The sequence below is a fragment of the Rhinatrema bivittatum genome, chromosome 5 (genome assembly GCF_901001135.1).
Source record: "Rhinatrema bivittatum chromosome 5, aRhiBiv1.1, whole genome shotgun sequence".
Classification (NCBI taxonomy): Eukaryota; Metazoa; Chordata; class Amphibia; order Gymnophiona; family Rhinatrematidae; genus Rhinatrema; species Rhinatrema bivittatum.
The window spans coordinates 247,723,035-247,739,025 of NC_042619.1; the positions used below are offsets into that span (position 1 = coordinate 247,723,035).

Consider the following 15,991-nt stretch of genomic DNA (forward strand, 5'->3'; position numbering starts at 1 on the left):
AGCCAGACCACTGGCTATATATCTGTCTCCTTTCGCCAAACTTTAGTGACCCAGCCCAGGGCAAACCACATAAAAGGGATATTCCCTGCTCCACTGGGCTTCCAGTGCAGAACTGCCAGCAGGTTCCACAGCTGTCTTGTGGGGGATGGGATCTGGACCACAGGACCAAGCTATTATAAGTCACCAACTCCCCCACTCATCACCTAAAACCAGGGAGGATGGCCCCACCAGGACCTCACAACCTCCTAGGAGGATCCAGAAATTTTGTCTTTTAATCTTTTTTTTTTCCTTTCTCTCCAGACAGCAGGTTTTTACATCATCTACCATCTGCTAGCGACAGAGAAAAACTGAGCGACTGCAAATGACATACTGGGTTATGTAGTGTCAGTGAAACTTTCTCTGTCTCCATCTTCTGGCAGGCAGGCAAAACCCAGGAGTCTGGACTGATTTGGGTTCATACAGGGAACAAAGCACATAACATGATTTCTTTACCAGGTTTCATTCTATTTTTGTTACCAGAAAAAATTGGGTAAATTGTTGCTAGGAAACATCTCTAAGGGAAGATGAATAATTTTAAAAGTAATTCATTCTTTACTTTAGTTATTTTGAATCGTGTATATGCATCATAAAATGTAAACTTTATAAAGGAAGGGCAGGCAATAGATGCTTTTAAAATAAATAAATAAATAAAGCCCCTTCACCAAAGAAATTTTTTAAAATTTATGGGGGAAGAGTAGTCCCATGCTATGTAGAGCAACATAAATAAAATCTAGTGATGAGAGTTTTAGTTGCACCTCTGCCCCGACTTGCTGCATGACTTCAGAAAAGTTTTTTTTTATTTTGCTCAGTTTACACAGCTGTAATTTGACAATAAAGGAAAATTGGTTCTTACCTGCTAATTTCCGTTCCTGTAGTACCACGGATCAGTCTAGACTCCTGGGTTTATTCATCCATGCCAGCAGATAGAGGCAGAAAGTAAAACTGACACTGCTTCAAGTACCCTGATGCCACCTGCAGTTCCTCAGTATTGAACTGTACCCAAGCTAAATGTAATAAACCATGCACATAACCCAAAAAACTTCTAACAAGAACCAGTAAATAAGTAAACTTGGCAAGACTTCTGCAATTAAAAGTATATCACAGCTAAGCGGACGACTCTCCCCTTTTTATAATGGGCGGGCTCTGGACTGATCCGTGGTACTACAGGAATGGAAATTAGCAGGTAAGAACCAATTTTCCTTTCCCTGTACGTATCCGGATCAGTCCAGACTCCTGGGATGTACCAAAGTTCCCTAATGAGGGTGGGACCTGGAGAATCCCACTCGCAAAACATTCTCGTCAAAGGATCAAGCCTCTGGATCCCGCACATCCAGCCGATAGTGCTTAGTGAAGGTATGGAGCGACTTCCAAGTCGCCACTCTAAAGATTTCCTGCGGAGAGTCCAACTAGGCCTCCGCCCAAGAGGTCGCTTGAGATTGAGTAGAATGGACCCTCAAACCTTATGGAACTGGCTTACCCTTAAGAATGTAAGCCGAGTCAATAGCTTCCTTAAGCCACCTTTAGCTTTGGAGGCCTGAGAACCCTTCTTTGGGCCACTCCACAAGACGAAAAGATGATCAGACAACCTAAATCATTTGTGACTTTAAGATAGTGCAGCAATACCCTACGACCATCCAGCAACCTAAGATCTCGAGCATCCACTTCAGAATCACTCAAGTCTGAAAAGGCCGGCAATTCCACTATCTGATTGATGTGAAAGTTGGAAACCACCTTTGGGAGAAAGGAAGGCATCGTCTGCAAAGATACTCCCGTGTCCGATATGCGAAGGAAAGGATCTCGGCACGACAATGCCTGCAACTCCGAAATTCTCCTCACAGAGCAAATGGCAACTAAAAAAACACCTTCAGAGTCAAATCTTTAAGGGTCGCCCTATAGATAGGTTCAAACGGAGCCCCACACAAATCTCGAAGCACAAGATTAAGATTCCAAGAAGGGCACGGGAGGACGCAAATTTTTGACTCCCTGAATAAATCTAGCCATGTTGGGATGAACAGATAATTGGTATCCATCCACCTTCCCTCTCAGGCATACCAAAGTCGCCACCTGAACTCTAATTGAGTTGAAGGCGAGACCCCTGCCTAAACCTTCCTGAAGAAAGGACAAAATGTGAGACAGTGAAGAACGCAAGGGCTGAACCCCCCTAGACACACAGCATGACTCAAAGACTTTCCATACGCGGACATAGGACAAAGAGGTGGACTTCCGTCTTGCCTGAGGAAGGGTAATAATCACCGTCTCTGGATATCCCCTGAACTTCAAATGTCTCCTCTCAAAAGCCAAGCCACTGGACAAAAGCAATCTGCCTGGTTGGAAAATATAAGGCCCTGCTGTAGAAGACGAGGAAGGTGACTGAGTCGCAAAGGTCCTTCGATCAGTAGGTTGACTAGATTTGCGAACCTCGGCTGGCGAGGCCATTCCGAGGCCACGAGTACAACATCTCCCGGATGCTTCTCTATCCGGTGCAAGACCTTGCCTACCAGAAGCCATGGAGGGAAAACGTATAGAAGGACCCCCCAAGGCCAGGGCAACACGAGAGTGTCTACTAGGGATGTGAATCGTTTTTTGACGATTTAAAATATCGTCCGATATATTTTAAATCGTCAAAAATCGTTAGGGCCACGATACAATACCAATTCCCCCGATTTATCGTCAAAAAATCGTAAATCGGGGGAAGGGGGAGGGCAGGAAAACCGGCACACTAAAACCCCCTAAAACCCACCCCCGACCCTTTAAATTAAATCCCCCACCCTCCTGAACCCCCCCCCAAATGCCTTAAATTACCCTGGGGTCCAGCGGCGGTCCATAGCTAAATCGGGGGAAGGGGGAGGGCAGGAAAACCGGCACACTAAATCCCCCTAAAACCCACCCCCGACCCTTTAAATGAAATCGGGGGAAGGGGGAGGGCAGGAAAACCGGCACACTAAATCCCCCTAAAACCCACCCCCGACCCTTTAAATTAAATCCCCCCAAATGCCTTAAAGTACCCTGGGGTCCAGCGGCGGTCCGAAACGGGCTCCTGCTGTTGAAGCGTGTTGTCTTCAGCCGGCGCCATTTTGCAAAATGGCCGCCGCAAAATGGCGGCGGCCATAGACCAACACGATTCGACCGCAGGAGGTCGCTTCCGGACCCCCGCTGGACTTTTGGCAAGTCTTGTGGGGGTCAGGAGGCCCCCCCAAGCTGGCCAAAAGTCTCTGGGGGTCCAGCGGGCGTCCGGGAGCGATCTCCTGCCGCGAATCGTTTTCCGTATGGATAATGGCGCCGGCCATACGCGTATGGCCGGCGCCATTTTCCATACGGAAAATGGCGCCGGCAGGAGATCGACTGCAGGAGGTCGTTCAGCGGAGGGGACCTCCTGCAGTCGCCATTTTGCGGCGGCCATTTTGCAAAATGGCGCCGGCTGAAGACAACACGCTTCAACAGCAGGAGCCCGTTTCGGACCGCCGCTGGACCCCAGGGTACTTTAAGGCATTTGGGGGGGGTTCGGGAGGGGGGGATTTAATTTAAAGGGTCGGGGGTGGGTTTTAGGGGGATTTAGTGTGCCGGTTTTCCTGCCCTCCCCCTTCCCCCGATTTAGCTATGGACCGCCGCTGGATCCCAGGGTAATTTAAGGCATTTGGGGGTGGGGGATTTAATTTAAAGGGTCGGGGGTGGGTTTTATGGGGTTTTAGTGTGCCAGTTCACGATTTTAACGATTTTCACGATATTCTAAACACTCAAACGGCAACGATACGATTCCCTCCCCCTCCCAGCCGAAATCGATCGTTAAGACGATCGAGGACACGATTCACATCTCTAGTGTCTACGCCCTCGGCTCCGACTCTCTCCGTCTGCTGAAGAAACGAGGAGCCTTCACATTGTGCTGGGTCGCCATCAGATCGACATGAAAAGGACCCCATTTTCTGCAAATGAGTTGCATCGCCATGTCAAACAATTCCCATTCCTGTACATACCCGGATCAGTCCAGACTGTGGGTTGAGCCTCCTTTCCAGCAGGTGGAGTCTAAAACTTGAAGGATGCCCTATATCAGGACAGAGCCTATCCTCTAACCCTTCAGTATTCGTCTGTCTCCAGCAGGTGCAGCATCTCCCCTTCGGTTCTCTGCTGTAGGCTAGTCAGCATTCTCTTATGTCTTCTTAGGCTCAAGCAAGTACTTCTGTTAGTTCTCTTTGTAAAAAAAAAAAAAAAAAAAAAAAAAAGGGAAACATTGCTGTTTTTCCTTTTTACTGATTTTTTGTGTGGGAGACGGTTCCGTCTCCCAGCTATTGCCCGGCTCAGGGGGGCTTTGCCCCTTTTGCAGGAGGGGATTCCCTGCATAGCCTGAGTCCGTGTATGCTCCCAGGTGTGGGGACCGACGCTCTCTGGGCCTCGTTCCCCCCTCTGGCTGCCGAGAGGGTTTTTGAACCCGCTGCTGCGCTCAGTGAAAAAAAAAAAAAAAAAAAGGAACAGTTTTAAACTAAATAAGTTGCAGGTACTCACCTACCTCTAACTTGCAACAGTTGACCAGCATTTTTTAATTTTTCTGGTCATAGCAGGCCTAGAACTAGCAGCCAGACAGGCAAGAGGCAGCAGGTTTCCCTCCTGCTCTCTCCGGCCCTGCAGGCTGTCATTCAAAGCTTTTTTTCTACTTTTTTTTCTTCAGCCGCGGCTCTGCTATGCCCCGGCATGCAGCCTGCCTCTTTTCTGCAGCTCCCTTCGAGTTTTTTTCGAAGGGGCTTTTTCTCTGCCTCCCTACCGGGTGGGGAAGGTCCCTCCTTGGCAGGGATGGCAAATTTAGCTTGGGGATCGAGTCCCCAGAGCTTGGCTAGCCTTTCCCGGGTCGGGAAAGCCCGGGAACGGCCATCTTGGATTTTTTAACGGCTCCGTTTTTGGAGCTCCCTGGGGCTGGGGAGGGGGGGGGGGGCCCGATTTTTTTGCAGCTACCCCCCGATTTGAGCCCCCCCGAATTTTGCCACCCCCTCACCTCTCCCTTCCCCTCCCCCCACCCGGGATTTTTGGGGTCGTTTTTTCTGTGTTTTTTCCCCTCCTCCTGCGTAAATTCCCTTTAGTGGGCATGCAGGAGGAGGTGGAAGGTCCCCGCCTTGCCCCCCCCCCCCCGGGGGGGGGGCAATGGGGGGACCTTAATTAAATCAGTAAACAAAAATTCCCTGCTCCGTGCCATTGCTAGTTCGGCCGGCTGCTGAGCCCCCGGGGTCCCTTGGGGCGCGGGTGGTCCCGGAGGTGCCCCCTCCCTGTCCCCCGCCGGATCCCGGTGCTCCCGGTCCCTTTAGCCAACCCGGGTGCGTTAGCTAATCTTCCTGGTGCCGCCTCTTGGCCATGGATGTGGCCCCGATCCTGGCGGGATCCTGGTTTTGTCAGGTGCCTTCTCCTTCCTTTCCTGCCCAAACAGTTGTGCCTGCGGTTTCGCAGGCTCCCCGGACGGGCCGTGCCCTCAACGAGCTCCCCTCTAGGGGGCATGCTTTGTTTGAAAAAAAAAAAAAAAACCAACCCATAATCACTCCGTTGACTCTTTCTACGGTCGTGTTTCAGGAGGGTTTCCAGTTTTTCAAGCGGCCCCGGTCTGCCTGCTGACCACGATTCGAGAGGCTCCTTTGAAGCGCACTCTGATGTTTGCTGCAGTTCCTGCTGGGCGCAGGTCTCTTATGGAGTCATCGGCAAGATTCCTCTGCGCCCGGGACCTCCCGTGGCCAGAGGTTGCGCATTCGACCCTTTGCCGCCTCTAGCCGGAGGCGCTTGCCTTGGAGATGTCCGCCACACGGCTCCTGTTAGCTGCGTCACTGGTCGGCCGCTCCGGCCTCCTCCGCCCGGTGGGGTACCTGGCCATTCAGAGGTAAGCTGTTCCTTGTCCTGGACCTTGAGAGACTTTGGATTCCTTAGGGGATGGTAGGGGCCATCAGCTGTCGGTGGCCCGTCTGCAACCATCCTGGTCCTTTATACCCTCTAGTCCATGCTTCGGGACCAGAGTTGGTATACCCCACGTGGGCACGGTGTCTCCTCAGGGGGGGTTTGTCTTTCGTGATCGCAGTTTTTTTGTCGCAGCATTCTGTTGGGTGCCTTCTTCTGCGCGAGGGTTAGCCCACGCGCTCAATCCTTACGCCTGTACATACTCCGGAGTATCTTTGCCCCGTTCCTCGGTCCCCTTCTGAGGTGGTTGCCTCTCCCTCTTCTCCGTGGACTGGGTCGGGCTCTGGTTGGACCAGGGGGTCCTCAACGTTCTCAGACACGGGCACGTCTTCGCCTTCCTCGTGTTTGGCAGGATCCTTTTTTCTGTTTCCCTTGGTGGTCGGTCCCTGCGACATACGATGCAGCTAACCCCTGCCAAGCTCCTGTGTCTGGGCACGGAGGCCCCGGTGCCAGCCGCAGGCCACTATCCTATTTTCTTCGTTCACTTTTAGACCTCACAAGAGTCCCCGGGATCTCAGTTTCCGCTTCTCCACATGCACTCCTTGTGAGCATACTCGTGCCATCCTCCCCCCGGGGCATTCCTCGGCCCACTCGTTTCTCTCAGTGGTATATTCCACTTTCCGTTTCATCGTGGCTGCCATAGTCTCTTCGTGTTCGCGTCTTCCGCTGGGACTCCGAGTTCTGGACGCTTCCCTTTGATCTCGCGACGGAACCTTGCATCTTCACCAATGTCTAGGTGTTAATGGCTGCAGCTCTCCGCCGGGCAGGATTCCTCGTCTACTCTTATCTAGGCGTCTGGCGCGTAAGGGACAAGGCGGAGGTTCTTGTCGGCGGTCGGTGTATCGCGGGTTAGCTTTCTTAGCGTTCCTGGAGTGGATACTGTATTTCTCTTAGAGCAATCTTCAGCCCTCCCCGCTTCGTCACCTGAGTAGGCAAGGTCTTCTTGCCTTGTGTGCGGGCCCTCAAGTTGTTTGGCCAGCCTCAGAGTCTGCCCTTGCTCCCTTCCTTAATGGCTTGTGTCTGCCTGTAGATCTCAGGCTCCTCGGCTCCTACCCTCGCCCTTGTCTCTTGGGCCCTTGCTCCAATACGACTGTTCTAGTTAACTTTGCTGTCCCGTTGGCAGCCACTGGCAGAACAGTCTCACATAGTTCTCCCGTTCTTGGGCTCTACCGTCGCCGTCTCGCAGGGGTGGATTTCCCCTGCTTTTTCTTTTGCTACCGGGCCTACCTCTCCAAGTTCCCCAGTGGACGATAGTGCCCACGGATGCTAGTCTTTTGGGCTGAGGAGTGGGCGGCCGCTCCTAGTATGCCCAGGGGACCTGGCCAGCGTCTCTGTCTCACTGGCACCTTCCGGAGTCTTGGGTGATGTTCCTGGCTCTTCTGGAGTTTCTTCTCTCATACGCGGCAAGGCGCTATGGGTCTTGCCCGACAACTCCACCTCCGTGGCTTACTTCCATCGCCCAGGGGGTACTCGCAGTCCGTGGGTGGCCCTGGACACCAGCCTTCTCTTAGCCTGGGCAAAGCGACAACTACAGTGCCCGGCAGCCTCCCACTCCGCGGGCTAGGGAAATGTTCAGGTTGCCCTCTTCGTCGTCAGTCGCTAGATCCCGGGGAGTGGGGACTCTTGCCTCAACCATGGTTTCCTCATCGACAGGTGGTCCCCTCCCACCTGGGCCTCATGGCGACTCTTGTCAATACCATGGTAGATTGGTTCTTCCGCTGGAGGGGCCATGGCTCGGTGGGCGTACTTGCCTTGGCTCTCCCTCGGCCAGTGGTACGTCTTTTTCTACTTCCCCCCCCTTCCCCCCGTGGTCTCTGGTTGGGAAAGTTCTTAAGACGGATAGTTCTCCACCAGTGTCCCATGGTTCTGGTAGCACCCGAGGGGCCATTTCAGGCCTTGGCTCACAATTTTTCTCAACCTAGCGACGGTCGGACCCCTGCGGCCACGCCATCTTCCTCGGCTCCTTAGACAGGGCCCTGTATTTTTTCGACCAGGCCGCTCACGCTTGTCTAGCGCCCTGCCTTTTTGAACGGCGATGTCTCCGGTGTGAGTGTTTTTCGGAGAAGGCCGTCTTCGCCTTCCTTCGGGCCCGGAAACGGTCGACTCCCTGGCGTACGTGCGCATCTAGAACGTGCTTGAGTATGTTTGTGCGCAGTCGGGTTTTTCGGCGTACTCCGCACCAATCTCCTTATTCTTTTCTTCTCTGAGGCAGTCTCTCCGAGGATCCTTCCTTCATTCTCGGCGCGTACAAGTCTACCCCCTCGCCTTTCTCCTGGGTCAACTGGCAGGTCGTCCCTGAGCGGCCACCCGTTTGCGACTTGGACTTTTCAGGGGCATCAGGCATCTACATCCACCTTCTCACCCACTTGTCAGTCGTAAACTTTTCACTCGGTTGTGCGGACCCCTCTGTACGGCCCTGTTCGACCTTTTCCGTCGCGTCACCCTGCAGGCCCTTATGCTTAAGACTGTCTTCTGGTCTTATCTCCTCTGCTCGTCAGATCCAAGCGCTGTCCTGGCGGGATCCCTTTTCGCGATTTTCCGACTTCAGGGTAGCCCTCGTACGTCCTTCCTTTTTCGTGAAGTTTCATCTAACTTCTTTGTCCTTCGGTCGGCGGAGCTCCCCACTTTTCTCCTGCGTCTGGTGATGGTCCCCATTATCTTGGTGCCATACGGGTCTCCATTACCTCGCTTCCATACGAGTTCTCTTGCTCTATTTTCTGGTCCCCAATGGCTTTCGTGCATCTGTCCATCTTTCTGTTCCCTAGAATGGGTCCAATCAGGGTAAGCCGGCTTCTGAGTCCACTATAGCGCGCTAGTTGCAGGACATGATCTCTCGGTTGTTCTTTGTCATGGCCTGGCGGTTCCCCGAGGGTCTTCCGACTCATTCTTTGTGTTCTCGAGCTCCTTCTTGGGCGAACATTCTTTGTTCTCTCCGTGGATGATTTGCACAGTTCATACTTGAGCGTCCTTTTCTCTTTTTGCTCGACACTATCGCCTAGATGTGTAAGCTCTGCTTCGGTTCTTTTGGGCTACCAGTGCTTCGAGTGGGACTGTCTTGATCCCAACCGTTTTAGGGAAGCTTTGGTACATCCCACAGTCTGGACTGATCCGGGTACGTACAGGAAAGGAAAATTAGTTCTTACCTGTTAATTTTCATTCCTGTAGTACCACGGATCAGTCCAGACGCCCTTCCCTGTCTGTCTTTCTGTCCTCTCGAAGCTTGTTTTCTTGCAGGTTTGCAGATTTTCATATTTCACTTTGTGCAAGATTACTGAGCAATTACACCAGAAGCCTTGGTCATTTTTATACCAAGTTTATGCAAGAGCGTATGGTTATGCCATGTTTCTACTTTTTCCTATAGTTGCTCCTTTAAGCTTTATGGTTACTTGCTTGATCCTATTCTTGGGTTTGTTGTTTTTCTGCTTTCACATACGTTATACTGAAGGGTTAGAGGATAGGCTCTTTCCTGATATAGGGCATCCTTCAAGTTTTAGTCTGTCTCCACCTGCTGGAAAGGAGGCTCAACCCACAGTCTGGACTGATCCATGGTACTACAGGAACGAAAATTAACAGGTAAGAACTAATTTTCCTTTCTCCTGGGTCGAGAAGATTGTGACTGAGAAAATCGGCCTGAACGTTCTTGATCTCTGTGATGTGAGATGCTATTTGAACGAGATGCTGTTCTGCCCAAAGGATTAACTCCTGCGCCACTGAATGACTCTTGGTGCCTCCCTGCTGATTAATGTAAGCTATGGTCGTTAAATTGTCCAACAGAACTCGGACCAAACGCCCCGAACCAAAAGCCGAAAGGCAAGTAACGCTAAATGTACCATCCTGGTCTCCAAGCGATTGACAGACCAAGAAGCTTCTTCCTCTGACCAGGGGCCCTGGGCTGCTTTTCTCTGGCAAACTGCTCCCCAGCCAGAAAGACTGTCATTGGTAGTAAGGATGACCCAATCCGGTACCTCTAATGTCACTCCCCACACCAGATTGGGTGTCTGAAGCCACCAAGACAGACTGTCCCTGGCCTGAGGAGTGAGGAATACAGGTTGATGAAATTCCTCTGATAAAGGACTCCACTGTGCCAGGAGAGCTCTCTGAAGCAGCCGCATATGAGCAAAGGCCCATGGCACCAGGTCCAGAGTGGATGTCATCGAACCGAGAACCTGCAAGAAGTCCCAAGCTCTGGGAATCCGCAACTGTGACAAGCACCGAATCTGAACTTGTAATTTGTGCACTCTCTCCTCTGTCAGGAAGACCTTGCCATGCCTCGTGTCGAAACACGCTCCCAAATATTCCAGATTCTGGGATGGGATCAAGTTAAATTCACCACCCGGCTTAAGGATTGCAGTGTCCGAACCACTGTGTGAACGGCAGAGTGAAAACTGTCCTCCGATTTGGCCTGTATGTGCCAGTCGTTGAGATAAGGATGAACTAGGATGCCCTGATGCTGCAAAGTCGCTGCCACGACCATCTTGACTTTGGTGAAGGTACGGGGGGCCGTGGCCAGCCCACATGGAAGCGCCTGAAACTGGAAATGCTGCCCCAAGACCATGAACCTCAGATATCGTTGTTGATCTTTCCGAATCGGAGTGTGAAGGTACGCTTCTGACAGGTTCGGCGACGCCAGGAACTACTGACTGTGCACCGATGCTATCACCGATCGCAAAGTTTCCATGCAAAATCGGGGAATCCTCAAGGCCGCATTCGTGCTCTTCAAGTCTAGTATGGGGTGAAAAGTTCCCTCTTTCTTCGGGTCTAGAAGTAAATGGAATAATGACCCATATGAATTTCTTTGGGAAGCACAGGGACCACGACCCCCAAGCGCTGCAACCTATCTAAAGTCTCCTCCATCGCCTGTCGCTTTTGGAATGAACCGCAGGGGGAGACCAGAAACAGGTCGTGCACGGCATGAATAAATTCTAACACGTAATTGTCTCTTATCACACTGAGAACCCACTGAACCTGAGTGATCTTGGCCCACTCCTCGTAAAAGTGAGTCAAACGACCCCCTATAAAAGGAACGATGGAGTGGACCGGCCTCGCCTCATTGCACAGCTTTGGACCCCAAGGATTCCCCGCTGCTGGGGGCTCTGAAGGGCTGACATCCTCCTCGAAAGGACTGCCCCCAGGCCTGACCGTGAGATGAAAAGGCTCGTTGTGTTGCTGAAGCCACCTCGGTAGACGAGACCTCCTACTATCCCTAAAACGCACGCGGGAAGAAAAATTGAGACTGCTCCTTGGTCGTTCCTCTGGCAATTTATGCACTTTACTATCACCTAACTGCTTCACAAGTTGTTCCAGCCCCTCTCCAAATAAGAGGCTGCTTTTGAAAGGCAGGGAAGCCAGCTAGGACGTAGACGAAATGTCCGCTGACCAGTTACGGAGCCACAATAGACGCTGTGCGGCTACCGCTATCCCCATGATACGGGAAGACGTCCGCACCAAATCATATAAGGCATCTGCTACATATGCGATAGAAGCTTCCAATCTCTTAACCGGAGACCCTTGGGCACCTATGGTTGACTGTCCCTCTGGGAGACACTGCACCCAGCGCAAGCAAGCTCTCTGCACGAAACTAGAACAAATGGCAGCCCGGAGGCTTAAAGCGGAAACCTCAAAAATCCATTTGAGATGGACCTCCAGCTTGCGGTCCTGAACATCCTTCAGAGCCGCCACCCCCACAACCGGAATGATCGTCTTTTTCGTTACAGCCAAGACCACTGCATACAGCTCCAAGGTCTGCTCTGGTAGGGTTTAAAGCTTCGCCATTGCCCTACCTACACGCAGACTGGCATGTGGAGCCTCCCATTCCTGGTCCACCATCTTCTGTATGGACACATGATACGGAAAACCTGAAGGTGGACTCTGTATGCCTTCCAGGACTGGATCCGCCCCATCCTTGCGGGAGTCCTCAAGTAGCGGCTGCAGTCCCGTTTCCTCTAGAACTTGGGGAATAACAGGGACAAGTTCATCCTTGTGGAACAGGCGGAGTATCTTGGGGTCTTCCCCCTTGGCCGCCGGAGACAAGTCCCCATCAGTGCCTAGCCCCACGTCCATATCCACTAAATCCGCCGCCTAGTCTCCTGAGAGCATTTTGCCCGGGTCTAACACAGCCCCCCATGGAGGGGCACCAGTGGAACTTGTGACCCTGTAGGCCAACGGGGCCTGCGATGCCCCCGAAGCAACCAGCCCAGAGCTGGACACCAGCGCTAAAACGTGAGGACCCTCCCCTCCCCGTGGCACATTGAGCTCCCCTTGCTGCGCCAAATAGGCCTGGTGCAGAAGTAAAATAAACTCTGGTGAGAAGGGACGTGGCATTGCAGCGACAGCTGTAGACCTCCCAATGTCCTCCCCCATGGGTGGAGGACTCGCCCCTAGAGGTCCCTCCAAGTCCCCCAACAGAACTCAAGTAGACCAGGGAAAGGGCCAGGGGACCTTCCACATCTGGCCACAGTTATACCAGCGGGAAACTGCAAGCAGGAGCCAATGCAGACGCAATTTTTTGCCGTTTCACGGGTGGAGGGAATTTGGAGGTCCCCCAACCCCCTCCGAAATATAATCCGCACAAAGACTGTGGCAATTCAAGCGTGCGGGAGCCGCTCCACACACACCAACAGCACGCTCCTCTAACCATCGGTGCCACAAAGAAAAAAAACACTGGCAGAAAAAAAAAAACCAGAAACGCCCTGAGAACCAAATAAAAACCACCCTGAGAGAAGAAAAAATTGCGCGGGGGGGGGGGGGGGGGGGGGGGGGGGGGGGGGGGGGGGAGCGCGACCTCACCGCTATGCTGTGTCTACCTTGGTTCCTGTCGTTCCTCTTTTTTCTTTTTTTTTTTTTTTTAAATTAAAGAAGAAAAAGCCTCACTAAAGGTTCCCCCTCCTGAAACTGAAGAGAGCTGTCCAACTCAATTCAGCAAGTTACAAACAGGAGAGGGAAAGTGAGGAAAAGAAGCCCAAGAAAAACAGTCACAGAAGTGCCCTCATGGAGGGTAGGGATCTGGACCACCAGATGTATACCCCATCGTACTCTGGACCGGGCGTACAAAAGGGTCACCAACCCCCAGCCCATCCGACTCAACAAACACGGTAGGGATCCCTTACTAGGAAACCCGACCCCTGGGAGTAAGGCTCAAAACTAGCAAAAAGAAAAATCACTGAGGAAAAAAGAATTGCAAGTTTAAACATCAGCCACCATTTGCTGGAGACAGAGAAATACTGAGGAACTGCAGGTGGCATCAGGGTACTTGAAGCAGTGTCAGTTTTACTTTCTCTGTCTCCATCTGCTGGCATGGATGAATAAACCCAGGAGTTTGGACTGATCCGTGTAGGTACAGGAAACTTTATTGCTTTTGCCCTTTCGTCTGACATGACCTGCCAGATCATCCACTGCATATTGCTGAATCATTAATTGTAATGTAGGCTGGGGTCCCTTTGGATGAAAGATGCTAAATAAATCTAAATTATTATTGTCACATAGTGCCTCAGCACTTCCTCTAACTCCTTCTCTTGGTTAACTCTGTAGACACTTGGAGGGTCCTGCTGAGCACTGCTCAAGCCTGCCTGTAACTGTGCATAATGCCCCTACACTAATAATCTCCCACCTGCAGATGAGTTCAAGTTTGCCTCTGGGCAAGTACTCCCTCCCCACCCCACCTCCACAAGCAATCCTCTGGTAGTTTCAAGGGATACAGACTCCACACAACCCAGGGGTCACATAGTTCCTAGAAATACACCCACAGTTCAGATACAGAAAATGCTGGGATTGTTAATTAGTTTGGACAGACAGAGCCAACAAATGAAAGAGTATATTAACAAAAAGCAGAAACAGTGAATAGAAAACAAGATTGAACCTGCAAACAGTAACAGGTAAAATAAGAAGGATCTAAACAGTAAATGCTAACTAGACAAATTTCATTGCACTTAACATTGCCTGGGGAGGTCGGGAAAGGCCGTCCACATGAGTTGGAAAATGGCCTTGTCAGAGATGTGATCTCTATACTCCCAGCCAAGACTGAGATTTTCTGGCAAAATTCTGGACAGAGTCACCCTGGGGCTGGCATTGTTCAATAAATGAGAGCCTACGGCATTAGCTTCCTGTCCATTAGCAATACAGGATGTTGCAACATTAAACCATCTTGTGGAAACTATGAAAGTTTTTTTTTTAAATTTTATATTCAACTTTTTAGCCACTTCAAAGTAGTGGCTGAAAAAGCTAAATATAAAGCAGATTATATTTAAATACTGTATGCATGTCCCTGTCCTTAGAGAGCTCACAATCAAAGTGTGTACCAGAGACAATAGATAATTAAGCGACTTGCCCAAGATCACAAGGAATAGCAGTGGGATTTGAACCCTGATTTATCTGGCTCCTAACTCACTGCACTACCCACTAAGCTACTCCTCCACTGTTGTATACTTTGGAATAATCAAGCAAGTTAGCCTGGTAAGTCCTAGCTCTGGTAAGTCCTAGCTCTGCATTTGTGCTGTCAAATGCAGGTTTGCAAAGAAAATGAGGCCTTACTGGGTAAACAAAAAGGTTTCAGTTCAAAAAAAGCAATTTCAACTGAAACAAAGATCCTCATTTCACCACAATTACAAAGACAGTAGCAAAAAACACATTCTATCCCAATTTATTTTTTAGCTCAGGTTATGAAATGTGGGTATTTACAAGTCTCCTTCCTAATCATTGTCACTCAGAAATTTGGGTAAAAAAATCTGTTTGGTGAGTTTCAAGGGCAAAGAACTTTGCAAAAATGATTTTCTAATTTCATGAGTCTTTATGCACTCTACTAACTGGAAAAAACCACAATGTAATACTACACTGAGAAGCTGTCTTAAAGCAGGTTATCTTGATATTTTCAAATTTCTAAGCTTTGTAGCTTAAGAAATTGAGGTTCTCATAAGTCTGGATATGGATGGTAGGAAAAAAAACTGCTAAAACACAATAGAGGTCAATACTCAAAAAAGTTTGCCTGGCAAATCTCTCAGGAATTAGCTGGACAAAACCTAGGTTATGAATTCTTTGCCGATAAGTTTTGGCCAGATTAGTTATTAACGGCTAAAACTTAACCTGATAAAAGGAGACCGTGTTAGAGGCGTTCAAGAGTGTGACTGTATTTTATTCAACTAGCATCAATATCAGTGGTAGCAGGTTAAAGTTATCTTGATGAATTCAAATTAGTTGGATAACTTAAAAAAAATAAAATAAAAAATCAGCCAGTCCCTCCTCCCTCAGAGAAAAACACAATAGCGGTGCTAAGTGACCCGATTCCTCCCACCACATGACCCAACAAAAATATAGAAGTGCATAAATTCTCACTCACTGACTCCACCAGAATCCCCAAAACTGTCCCCACTGTAGACTGAGAGGAGGAGAGTCTCTTATCTAGTCCAGATCCACATAATACTAAGTGCCAAAGGCTCTTACAGCTACTGGCCCTTAATATTAATGTATTCAGTGCACTTGAGCAATGATTGGTCCCTTCACTCACAGCTGTCAGTGAAGGGACAAACCCTTGTTCAGTATTTGTTAATGAAGGGACGAATCATTGGCAGAGTGCAGTGAATACATTAATACTAAATGCTGGTACCTGTCAGAGCTTTTGGCACTTGTATAAAGAGGAGCTAGAAGAAGTAAGAATCTCTCCTCCTCCCTCTCTGTAGTGGAAACAATTTTCAGAGACTGGGGGTAAATTTGGGCACCATTTTTGGCTGGAGGATGTGGCAGCACGGAAGTCCTGGGGCGGGATATGGAAGGGAGAAAATCAGATTGATTGAGTCCCACTTCTGTTTATTATCTTGGGGTATGGTAAGGAGGGGGAATCTAGGTATCACAGCCCCTACTTTTTTTGACAATATTCAGTAAGCCAATGAGTGGCAAAGTTACCCGGATAACTTTAATCATGTATATTCAGACCGTGTGGTTACAGGCTGAATATCCATGAAAAGTTAACCAGGTAAACTTAACCAACTAACTTTCTCACTAACTTGTTTTTTTTTTTAATATCGACCTAAATAGTGTCCAT

General features: G+C 50.1%; 1 protein-coding gene across 4 annotated transcripts in view; it reads right to left on the reverse strand.

Annotated features, from left to right (window-relative positions):
• VDAC3 (voltage dependent anion channel 3) overlaps positions 1 to 15,991 on the reverse strand; it is a 114,668-nt gene that overhangs the window by 39,209 nt on the left and 59,468 nt on the right. The window lies entirely within an intron of this gene.